Source organism: Carassius carassius, chromosome 31, assembly GCF_963082965.1.
Source record: "Carassius carassius chromosome 31, fCarCar2.1, whole genome shotgun sequence".
In the NCBI taxonomy this organism is placed as follows: Eukaryota; Metazoa; Chordata; class Actinopteri; order Cypriniformes; family Cyprinidae; genus Carassius; species Carassius carassius.
Genome location: NC_081785.1, coordinates 10,426,406 through 10,439,365, shown reverse-complemented (window position 1 = coordinate 10,439,365; position 12,960 = coordinate 10,426,406). Strand labels below are relative to the sequence as shown.

Genomic DNA, 12,960 nt, shown 5'->3' with positions numbered 1-12,960 from the left:
CACACACACACACACACACACACACACACACACACACACACACACACACACACACACACACACACACACACACAGAGAAAAATGCATACAAAAGACTTACATGCTCATTCTAATGAGAGCTTTGGTCTGTAAGGAGTGTATGACCATGGATAATGAATACACATGATTAATAAAGACCAGCCTTTGAAGCTGTATCAGTCTGGATTAAGAGTCCAACTAAACGGAGGAACGAGAATTCTAATCCCGCAAATCCAGAAACACAAAGCAGCAGAACCCCTTCGCACCGGGAGTCTGGCCACTTTCGGACATAATCCTGTTAAAAATGGAGCCGTCGCGTTACGGATATGTTATCGCTCAAAATTCATATTTTGTGGTGCAAGGGCTCGCATTTTTCTCCTCACAATAACTTTTTAATAATGACAATCAAATAGCCTGAGACAAAACTTGCAGCTATCTGATGAATGCATTCCTGATGGATTCCACATCTAAATACAAATCTAACATGTTATAAAAGAGTGCTCATCCTGCAGAAATACATTATCATAGGACAGGTATCTGTATGGATCTGTGTGTGCAAAGGAAGAGAGACGCTGCCATTCCCCAGATAAGAGCGCTATACATCAGCTGGTCAACATTTCACGCATGTACGGCAGTTTAACAACGCTCCCTTTTGGACAGAATCTGCTACTACAGGAGGATTCAAGGATACAAACTTAAAAAAATGCTTGTGAGGGACCCAAAGCAGACTTATGTAAATCACAGACACAAATTCAAAAACTACAAAAACAACAATAATATTATAAAAGGGAACCGTGACATCCTAAAGGTGTGGTTTAAGTAGATTGGCTAGACGCTGAAGCTGTAACTTCCTTTAAATTCTTCGAATGCTTGCTTCTGACATTATCATAATTAAATGCTAAGATCCGAACGAATGCCACTGAGGGCAAGTGTGTTATTTGTGCGTTTATAAGTCTGTCTGCACAATCTGAAAGGTTAAGGTTGTCTTGAAAGAGCAGGAGGGAAAAGTCAAGTGAGGGGCCCTTGGGGCTCCGAGAGCCTTTCTACTATTAAGAGAGACATGCACACACACACACACACACACACACACACAAATAGACTAACAACAATGCTCAGGATTCCGCCACAACAGTAAACACAGATCAATACTAATAAACTCCCAACAATGAACATTAGGAATGTTTTTACATAATTTACTGTCATGTACATTTACATAGTCTGAACCTCATTTAATGTAGAACATAACTGAGAAGCAAAGCTCATTTTGTTTTATTCTTCCTTTTATATTACTGTTGTACCTTCTGTGACTGGCACAATCTGTTGAGTGACACCAAACTAGGATTCAGGTGTCTCACTTCAACCATTTAATTATGAAAAGCATATTTCCCTTATTAAAGGGTCTCATATTCAATCAGAGATCAACAACAGTGATTTATACAGAGCAGAAACTAAGTCTGATTAACTGAATGGACTAAACAAGGATTCCCAGCATACACTCATATGCTACATGGGGGTGGGGAAGAACATGTTAAGCTCCACACAAATGCAAAACCCGCAACCACTTTTCCATGTCACTTTTCCGGCATGCATGTTAAGAGAGCTGTAAGTTCCTGAGGCAGTCTTTGCTCCTTTTAAGAGATGTTTGAAGTAGCTGTCTAATTTCAGTTTGATAATTACCTGGGATTACCGGCCAGGTGCTATTAAAGCAATTAGAAGACAACAGCCGTTTAGGAGGACTCGGCTCTTTAGGCTAACAGTACCCTGTGGCACATTTACGGCGGGAGGAAAACAGTAACACTAACACACCAAGACACGTTTAAATTCCCAGGAACCATGGCTGTTATTTAATTCATCCTCCACCTCTGTGAGGATCTGTTTTACCGTCAATTACTGAAATAACATATAAAAAAAAACACTTAAGCCTCATTGTTCAATTTGCTAAACTTGCCACACTTGCTAAAGTATTCACTTTGAACAGTTCCCCTGTAAATTACTGAATTGTTACTCTGTATAATACTGAACTGTTGTGATGTACAAATATAAACTGCTGAACTGTTTTTATCAGATTAACTGAACTGTTGCATTGCAAACTGATAAAAATATAAATGACTAACTCACTTATTAAACTGAAAACTGAATGTCTCAGATACCTGAAATGTTTAAAAAAAATGTTGTAAATATAAACTTCTAAGCTGTTCTCGGTTTAACAATACTGTTCAAATATAAACTGCTTAATATCTAAACTGAACTGTTCTTTTTTTAAATCAACTGCTGAACTGCACTACTGTAAACTGTTTCAAAAACTGCTTAATTGTTCAAATGTAAACTGCTAAACTGTTTGATCGTAAACTATAGTGTTAATTTATTAATTACTGAATTAAACTGACAAAGTGACATGACATACAGCCAAGTATGGTGACCCATACTCAGAATTTGTGCTCTGCATTTAACCCATCTAAAGTACACACACACAGCATTGAACACACACACAAACCATGAACACACACCCGGAGCAGCTATAGATCCAGCGCCCGGGGAGAAGTTGGGGGTTCGGTGCCTTGCTCAAGTGCACCTCAGTCGCGGTATTGCCAGCACGAGACTCGAACCCACGACCTTAGGGTTAGGAATCAAACTCCCTAACCACTAGGCCACGACTTCCCCACAAAGGTGCTGAACAGAACAAAAACTGCTGAACTGTACTATTGTAAACTTTCAAAAATGGCTTGATTTTTAAAAAAACAAACTGCTAACTGTTCTGTTGTAAATTACTGCTCAAATATAAACTACTGAATTGTTCCATTTAAACATAAACTGCTGAAAAGTACCAGTGTAAAATGATTAATTCTCTCGAATGTAAACTGGTAAACTGTTCCAATGTAAACAATATTCTTCAAATAAACTGCTGCACTGTTTCACTGTAAAATATAGGGTTCAGATGTAAACTACTGAACACTTCTGTCAGTCACTGAACTTTTCCACATCAAAACATCAGAAATGCTCTCAAATTACAAAATGATCATTCCATTTTTTTTTTTTTTTTAAATATTAATGGTTAATTCCAAGGCAATAAATAAAATTAATATTGAAACATTGTAGCTCAGTGGATTAGATGATGAAGCAGTACTTCATTGTTCGAACTGAACAAAAAATTGTTTTGTGGAAACTGTGTAAAAGTTCTGTGTACCGAGTGCACGTTCTTACTGAACATGTATCTACTGAAACAACACTGACGGGGATTTCTGGTGTCATATAGAGCGCGTGTACTTATCAAACACTGCGCTGTCTTGCCCTGAGCAGTGGTCGTGGGGGGGAGGGGGGTGTAGGGATAGGAGGAGAAAAAAAAACGATTGGCGTGTTTCTGTGCTGGAGGACAGGATTACAGTGCCGCTTCTTCACACAAACAGAACATATTAAAATGAAGCTGCATTCATCACTATCCAACACACACACACAAAAAATGAAGGAAAAAACAAAACAGCTAAAAAAAAAATCATGCAGCACATTTAAAAATCTGCCAAAAATAAGGTGGTGACAGAAAAGATATTCATTATTCAAGATGGCAGCAAACGTACACACACATCTGACACATGGTGGAGGACAGGGGCAAGGAGGGAGGAGAAGGTAAAAAGAGATGAGGAGGGGGAAAACTTAATCTGTGTTGAATGAGAATAGGAAAAATGAAGGGTGAGAGAGAGGATGAAGAGAGAGTTTGGCAGAGGAACTAGGAGAGGTCATATGCTTAAAACGGTTGATCCCAGAGTGTGATCCAGCAAAAAAAAACTATTAATCAACTGTCAATTATTGCACATTCCATATGTACGAAATTTGCAAAAAAAAGATTGTAACTTTAAAAGTATTTATATCTTTTGCTTCCTTAAAGACAAAAAATATGTTTTCACCTCTACTCAGAACGACCACACTTTCATATGAGTTTCATCATTTCACATTTCAAACTTACCAACGAGCGAAGTTCATTTGCCTAAGCTTGAGGCTGAGGGGGAGTTTTTTGGGCCTTGAACAAAAACACAAAAAATGCGAGAATGACTAAATCACATTTCCGGGGCCTGTTTCCCATGCTAAGCTACACGTCTTTAAAAATTTAAACACAACAGCACTCGGTAAAACATAAGGAAATTTGGGAGGATACGAGCAAGAGCAAATCTCCCGCACGTGCTTGTGTACTATACATGTGTAGTGTAATCTAACGTTAGAGGCGGTAAAAACACTGCCTAAGAGGCATAGCCCAAAACTCTGAACTGTGTAAATGAGCTTTATCTAGTGAGGCCTGCACACGAGCGCACACAAAAAAACAACATTTAAAAGCAAAAAAAGGCGACTGGCACGCTCTTAGCTCTGATGGAGGGAGTCATGCATTCACGAAACATACCGAATGACTCAAATCACTTTAACGCTAAACATCATCAACATGCGAACATTTCTGGCAAAACACACCGAACTTAAACAACAACCTTCAAATTACCGCCACGCTAAACAAACCCTAAAAAAACATGCGATTTACTGAGGCGAATGTAGACATGAGCAAAAAAGGCGAACAAACATACAAAAGATTTTTTTTTTGTGTTAAAGCGCTGTTGTCAGTTAAAACAGGCATGAGAGGGTGTGTAAAGCAGCAAAATCTAAATCTATACAGCTTTAATCTGCTTTAGACAACACTCCTCAACAAATAAATTACAGGAGGCAAAGTTCAGTGATCTGCTCTGATAAAGCTGTCGTTTATCAATGAATCCGCAATGCACACGGAAACTCATTAAGAGCAGCAGTAATACTGCGGGAAGTAGAAGGAGGGAGAGAGGGAAACATCAGGTGTGCTCTGCTCCGCCGTCAGATTGCTGTCCACGGCGGTACGGTCTCGTCGGCAGATGAGAGCCCTGATAAGTGAAAGCAATTAAAAAGTATATAATTACAAAGTCACCCCTATCTGAACGAGGCCTTGATCAAAACACACCAGTCAATACGTCGGCCGGAGTGTGAAGAGGGATCAATGGAGTCAGGAAGGAAGGCTTTTACTGTGGCATGTTTCACACCATCAAACAGCATCACACATGAGAGATGAGACGAGGCACACTCTTAAGCTAATGAAAGACACAAAAACAAAACGCCAAACTTGCTAACAAATGGCAGGTTTTCTTCACATTAAATGCAGTGATTCACAACCACAGGTACTCTAGGCGGTACTTAGCAAGATTTTGAACCCATACAACAGAAAAACTAATTAAAATAATAAATAGTGATTATTAATGCCTTCACTTTTTTATTGGCTTGCTCATGAGGAAAGAAAAAGGAGTGTATAACATTGCTAAGATTGTTAAAAAAAGACAATTCTGTCATGATTTATTCAAGTTCATGTTGTTTCACACCTCTGTAAATTTCCTTTTTTTTCAAGGCTGCAATTAAGTGATCAATTAAAAAATTACAATAAAAAAAAAAACTTTTATATTTTAATAAATTTTATTTATTTATTCAATTTATTAATGTGAGAGCTGTCTTCAGTTCACATTATTCTAATATGCTCAAGAAACATTTATTATTATTATCAATGTCAAAAATAGCTGTGCTGCTTGATATTTTTGTGGAAATAGTGATGCATTTCCTTTGATGAATAGAAAGTAAAAAATATCATAATTTATTTGAAATACAAACCATTTCTAACAACATCTTTTACGGTTACTTGTGATCCATTTAATGCATCTTTGCTGAATAAAATACAAAAATATTTATTTCTTAAAAAAAAACTTACTGACCCCACACTTTGAACGGTAGTGTATGACTGTCCATTTATACGTGTGTGTGTGTGTGTGTGTGTGTGTGTGTATGTATATATATATATATATATATATATATATATATATATATATATATATATATATATATATATAGAGTATTTGTAAATATATCACATGCAAGTGTGAACTTCACTCCAGTATCCTGGGGTTAAGCCAAATACAACAGATGTCTTTTACATGTGAAAGTAGTAAAGGTACAGTAAAAGTTTAATCCTACAGTTTAGAGAAAAGATGGAAAATAGTCATTTAAAACTAAATAATGATGCTAAACTAACCATGACATTATGATTAGACTCAATGTCAAGTCTGGCCCCTTTAAGGGTTCTACATTCCATCTACATTAAAATAAGGGTTATAATGTGTGTGTGCGTGTGTGATCGCAGAGGTTTTAGGAGTTGAAAGGCAGAGGTTGAGGGGTAGTGGGGGCTAGGAATCAGTGGCTGTTATTGAACAGTGATGGGTGGTATGCAGAGGACTGTGGGTAAAAGGTTCTCCCAGTTGAAACGGGTTTAATGCCACACACCTTTAGGAGAGGAGAGACCAGGAGAAGATTAATCTAAAGTTACACTCTCCATCTCCACCATGTCATTCAAACTGCCCTCGGCCTTAAAACCTCTCACTCACAAACACAGGCCTCATCAGCTCACACACACACACTCTCCTGACCCTCGTGTACACAAGCGAACACACACAAACTCACTTACATACACTTACAATTATCAAACGTGCACACATCTGCCTCGTTCACATCAAACACACAGAATAAGGTGATTTGGCCAATCTGTAGCCAGCCAACTTCTCCACTCAAATAGGTATTCTTTCTAGAGATTATACTAAAGATTTGTTTTCATTTCTCCGCAGCCTTTTTTCTCATTCTCTCCCTCTCGTGCTCCCTCTCTACTTCTCTGAAGCCAGAAGTGTAATCCCTGGCAGATAAAACTAAGGACTTACAACAGGAAGATTACCGAGAGCTTTGTAGCCTGTGTGTAGCAAGTCAACGTGGGTATTGGAGAGCTCTTCAAGTGCTTAACTCATGAACTGAGCTTACACCCATACACATACACGCAGGAGAGGAGGATAATGATAGTGGTATTACAGTAACAGGCTAAAAACACTCACACACACCTGGCCTGATGGCTTGAGGACTCTCTAAGCAGTGAAATGCTAACTGCCATGCTGTGAACTGCTACAGATCCAATGAATGTGACGCAAAGGCTGTTTAAGAGGTAAATGAGGTCCGTCCAAAACCTTCTGGATTGGAAACAAGTTCTACGTTTGCCCAGAATCTGCTCACGATAGGCACATTGAGCCAAAACACACACCTGGAAAAAAGTTTTCTTGAATTAAAGCCAGTACTCTGATGCTTGTGACATTCTTAGAGCACAAACATCCTTCACAGATGCTTTGAGGAGGAAGATGAACTCTCTTCTCTCTCCTTCTCTGACCAAATAGCTCTCACTTTATTCATATTTTCATTGAATGGAGAGATTTCACCGATAAAAGCTCTAAGACATTCTCTCTCTCGGTCCTGAAGCCTTAAGGTCTTAAAGCATCTCAGGTTCTGTCCTGCATCACTCAGCGGTAGAGGGCCGGCTGAGGGAGATTATTCTGGTAGAGTTTCACAGATTATGAGGGTAGTATTGGGGTCTTACTGCCCCTCTGTCAGCATGGGGTTTCGTGGTCTCTCCTCGGCCCTCCGAGAGGATGGCCAGTCTATGCGCAGGAGCAGAACCGGGGCTCAAGCTGGACTTAACTTTGCTCCCCCGGCCTTGGCCCAGGGTTCAGAGGGGTAACTTCACTGGGGTGAAATAAGGATCAGAAAAAAAAAAAACAAGCTTGAAAGGTTTTTTTTTGTAAGAAAAGCGGTTGCATTTACAATACAGGCAGAGGAAAACGTATTGTAAAATTAGTTAATTCACATGGAAAAAAGATTAATCATAATATGAATTTTGCTCAATTAAAATGTACACACACACACACACACATACTTATATATGATAGATTATATTTTTATATACAATTAAATATATATTTGTGAAACTATATTGTAAAAATATATTTTATATAGATTTTAATAATTATTTGGCATAATAATAAGCAAAATATATAATTCAAGGCAATATGATTATATATTTTTAAACTGCTCTTTAATTCCTTATTGTTACACGTCTCATGCTGAAATGACCATGTGGAGTCAAAACCCACCAGTGTTCACACAAACTAATTAAAAAATGCCACTGCCATCTGCGAACTCAATTAAATAATGTTAATTTACTTTAATTTCAATTTATCTATGTTGCAGTCTGAATCAGACGGAGAGAGTGGAAAACAGAAGTGTAATGAAAGACTGTGACCTGGCCCTGGCCCTCCCACTGTGGGCTCTCAGGTCATGAACACCATCATTTAATTTGGTCTTGTGATTAGTTCTACTAACTCAGAACCTTTTCATAAACTTATAAAAACTGAAAAAAATGGAAGGTTACTAAATTTAGTCACGTGTTCTTTGGTGTGGGGAAGAGAGATAAAGTAAAGCCACAGTGAAAGTGAACATAATCGCACAAAGTTACTAACATCTTTCTCAAAACTTTTTTGAGTTTTTAGCCTGGGTTGTGAGAGAACTAGCCCTAAAGATGACACCGCCTCACTCCGGTAGGGCTTTATGCAAATCTAAAGAACTTTGCGGTGACTGCGTTTGACGTTTCTTTATATTAAAATACAGACCATAATTTATGAAGCGTGAACTGATGAAAATCCTCAGATCAGTGCGTCCCTGTGTGGAAGACTGCTGTTAACCGACAGAGAGGAGCAAGGGCTTGAGCAGGGAAGTGTTAAATCGCTTCACTGGAAAAGACAAACGACGACAGAGGAACGAGGGAGATAAAAAAAATAGTAGGAGAAAAAGATATACTAGTGAATCAGAACATCCCTTTCCTTTCGCAGCCCAAGACATCCTATTCCACTCTTCCTTGATTCGTCCAGATTAATTCTTCACCCATTTCAATAACAGCATCCTCAAATGCTAATATGTCAAAGTTTTTTTAGAGCCAAGTACATTCATTCTTCCATCCTAAAAAATAAGATGTAAAAATTACTAAAACTAACTGACTCTTACATGTAAACAGGCAGCTACAGTACATAAAAGAAACCTGGTGGTCAGCTACATGAATCTGGTGACGACAGAGAAAATAAGATGAAGTAGCAATGCGCAATTTGCTTCTTATTTGTTGAAAAGGTAAGGCAATTAATTATTGTTGTAGTCCGCACTCTAAAACTCACCAATATAAGTGTAATTTACATAAAAATAAGACAATCACGCTGAACTATGACGATATATAGTTACTTGAAGTTTGTGTGAAGCAGATGGTGCGACCGAGTGTACTTCATTATTGTGATGTATTTAGAGTAAAATAAAATACTGAACAAGAAAAAAAGAATGTGGCTTGATTTTAGAGTACAATGTTTAACAGCAATTTAACACAATATGTTTTCCTGCTAAATAAATTCTAATAAATTATTTTTATTGGTAAATATTCCTTTAACAATATTCCTCTGTCACAATGTTTTTAAGTTTAACTTTTATTTTGACGGGTTGTTATGAAGACCTTTAAGATAATTCCCTGTCAATATTGGTCTCTTGATGTCGTGTAGGATGGTGACGCATTAGGGAAACACCCTTCTCCTAGAAATGCTGAAGCCAGATTGAATAATGTTTTTGCACTGCAATAGTCAAATGGCATTCAGTTGTAGTTATTCTATCCTTTTTCCAAGAGTGCTTAGACAGTGGTCACACGCCTTCCACTCTCAAGGTATATGTCACCGGCGCTATATCAGCATTCCAAAGGAGATTGACAGTCTGTCAGTTGGCTGTCTAATCTCTATGGGGAGCGAGGCAGATGAACCCTTCTCACCCACCCATTATCCCCACTTAGGTTCTAACTTTGGTAATAAAAGCATTGTTGTATCCACCGTTTGAGCTGCTGTAGTTGATTTAATTAATAAAGCTCTTTTAAAACGGCACTTTTGCTATCATTCGCTATGAAGCGCATCTGTGACATATATGCTCTCAGTCAACAACTCCTGCATGGATTTTGGCCCCAGTGACGGCAAGGTTGTTCTCAAACCTAGGGAGGGTTATGTCCCTAAAGTGCTCTTAACACATTTCAGAGCCCAGGTTATTCTCTGACACCGTTCGCCTCGAGTGATCTTGCGACCAGGGATCCCCCCCTCTCCATAACCACTCTGTCCCGTATGCGCTCTGCGCTTTTATATTTAACGCACTAGACAGCTAACACTTTATCAGCAACTGTTTTGGCCAGATTAAAGGCCTGCATGTCTCAAAGCAGAGGCTCCCATTGGATTGTGGACACAATAGCTCTGGCTTACAGTTCACAGAATGTGGAGTGTCCTATAGGTCTCTGGGCCCACTCTACAAGGGGAAACGCTTCATCATAGGCATTGGCATTGCTATACAAATCAATCATTATGCTGCTTCACTTACAATTCATGGCCGCAGTGGCTAGTAGACCCAGCCCCTGCCACCGTCCAACCCATCCTGTTGCAGTGGATCGAAAGTATTATGTTGAGCCATCCCAGTGCTTCAGGTATAGCTTATCATCCCTAATGTTGTATTAATGAACCGGGACTAGCTGCTTCATTTTTGCAATCACCGTTAAGGCAGGTCAGTCCACTTAAATTATATTTCTATAATTTAATATCGTTATACTGTATAATTACACAAACAGACTAACATTACCCTGAAGAGGACAGTTTTCTGAAGAGTGAGCAGCTTCAGACTGTTTTTTTCTTGCGCTCCGCCACTTTGCGTGCCGTAATTTACACAGGACTGGTGGGAAATGTGCATTGATTATATGTTACTTCATTTATTTTGATAGGTTAACTGTTTTTGTGGTGCTAAGAGAAAGCACCTCCACAGCGCTCTTAACATGAGAGAAAGCCTTTTCTGCTTGCTGCAATAAATCGCTATTTTTCTGTACTAAACAAGTGAATTTTGCCAAGATATTTTCAGGGATGATAGATAAGATGTTATAGAAAAATAATTGAATGAAACCCTAATTTTGACAAACAATTTACATACGACCGATTTTTTGAATTTCGTGAAAACATCCCAGCTCGACATCCAATGGGTTTTCACACATTGCATCAAATATATGCTTATGCAACTTACCACCATGGATCTGACATATGACATGGTAATGTGCATGCGCATTAGGGCTATCCACTCCCCTTATGCTGAGCCACCTTTGCAGTAACACGGGTGTGATTTAATACATTCACCAATGCGTCAGCATCTGACGCAACATCGATAGACCAATATTGGCGGGGAGCATATCCGGTTACTGATGTTACCTCTGTTGCCTAAAACGGGGGAACGCAACATCAAGATATTCATTCAAAAGATTCTGAGGAACTGGCACCAAGAGATTTTATAGGGGGCGTTGCAGCTCCCCCATTATCACGCTTGAATGCCATTGGCTATTGAAACACAACATGCAGGATTCATATTTAAATAGTTTAGTACTCACAGACACTAGTCCATATCACATTGCGATTTATGTGTACTGTACTTTTGATTTATTCATTAAAATTTTGTCATTCTGTTACGTGTTATACATTAACTTCCATTTTTAAGACTGGATTCTGTGATTCCGTCCGCATTTTCCACATTGTGGAAATCATAGTGACCTACTCAAAGATCAGGCTGTGTTAGCAGAATGATGATAAATCAAAGAGAGTGCACTTTAGACAAAACTATCCCAGATTGTGTTTACAAGACCATGATGACATTACCCTTCGCCCCCCAGATTGACTCTGTGAATGCGTGTGTCTTCAGGGCTCCTATAATCCATGAACTACGGCAATTTCAACATTTTTCCATTTCTTTTATGTGTTCGGAGATTATCGCAGTGTCCTATTCATTTGTTTTTCAACCAGCACCTTATTGCCTCACCTCAGGTCTGCGAGCATGTGAGGGAGTTCCTCTAGCAACAACATAAATACACATAGAAAAGTCATAAACAAGGCCTTTGGGCCTCCCCATATCTTTACTCTGAATATGAAGCCATAGTGCATGTGTGTCTTCAGCTAATCCCATTTGACTTTATTCATGCTAAGGTCATCTTATACACCAGACTCAGACGAAAAAGCCTCCGCATACAGCAGAAGAATGGAATCATAATCCCTACCGGGTACGTAAGGGATAGAGATCGAGGGAGCACATGATCAGAATAAATAGGGTTCTGCTAGAAACATGACATCTCAGATCAAATACCGAAAACTGAAATATTTCTGATGGACCAATTACTCTGTGTTTATTTGGACTGATCTTGTGTGAGTCCAACAGCATATTCACTGGGCAATTCAGAGCACAAATCCATGTATCCATGAGCTGAAGCTTGGATACCACTTTCTGTTTCTCAGGAAATTTGCTTATTTTCCTGATGTCTCTGTGTGTGTGTGTGTGTGTGTGTGTGTGTGTGTGTGTGTGTGTGTCCTCACAGGCCACTGAATTTAGGTAATTAAATGTTTAAGTTGGGCAGGACTTCTCAGGCATGGACACACACACAAGTGCTGCACTGTGATAAAACCCTCGCTATAATTAAATATGGACTACATTATAACGCACACACTCACAGCCGTAAATAAAAACACTCGGCCTGCTGGGATTTATTCTGGCCATGTATAAGCCCCTATGCAGCAGGCAGACACCTCACTCTCATTCACACTTGGTGGGCTTCCCTTCGCCCCCTGCACCCTATTCCCCACACCCTCAGCCAGTGAGGGACCGCAGAGCTAGTTAATTAGACTCACTAAAGCATTGAGTGAAGAGAATCATAATGCATATATAACGATCCTACAGAGCAGCTAATACATTCCTGTATTCAAATGCTCGGAGTGAAGCGTGCAGGAAGAGGACAGAAAGAAGATGAGAGGGATGGAGTGAGAGGTCCTAGATGTCAAAAAGAGAAGTGAAAGGAGAAACCAAGAAATGTGTCACTGTTGGAAAAACGAGAGCCAAAATAAAGATCCTACAATGGTAAATACCCATAATTGATAATTCTATTAATTACAATTACATTAAATTGATCAAAAGAGACAGTAAAGACTATAATGTTATAAA

The 12,960-nt window shown here is 39.0% G+C and overlaps 1 protein-coding gene across 1 annotated transcript in view; it reads right to left on the bottom strand.

The window, feature by feature from the left end:
- The window catches only part of LOC132111516 (EH domain-binding protein 1-like), a 126,187-nt gene that overhangs the window by 62,844 nt on the left and 50,383 nt on the right, over positions 1-12,960 (bottom strand). The window lies entirely within an intron of this gene.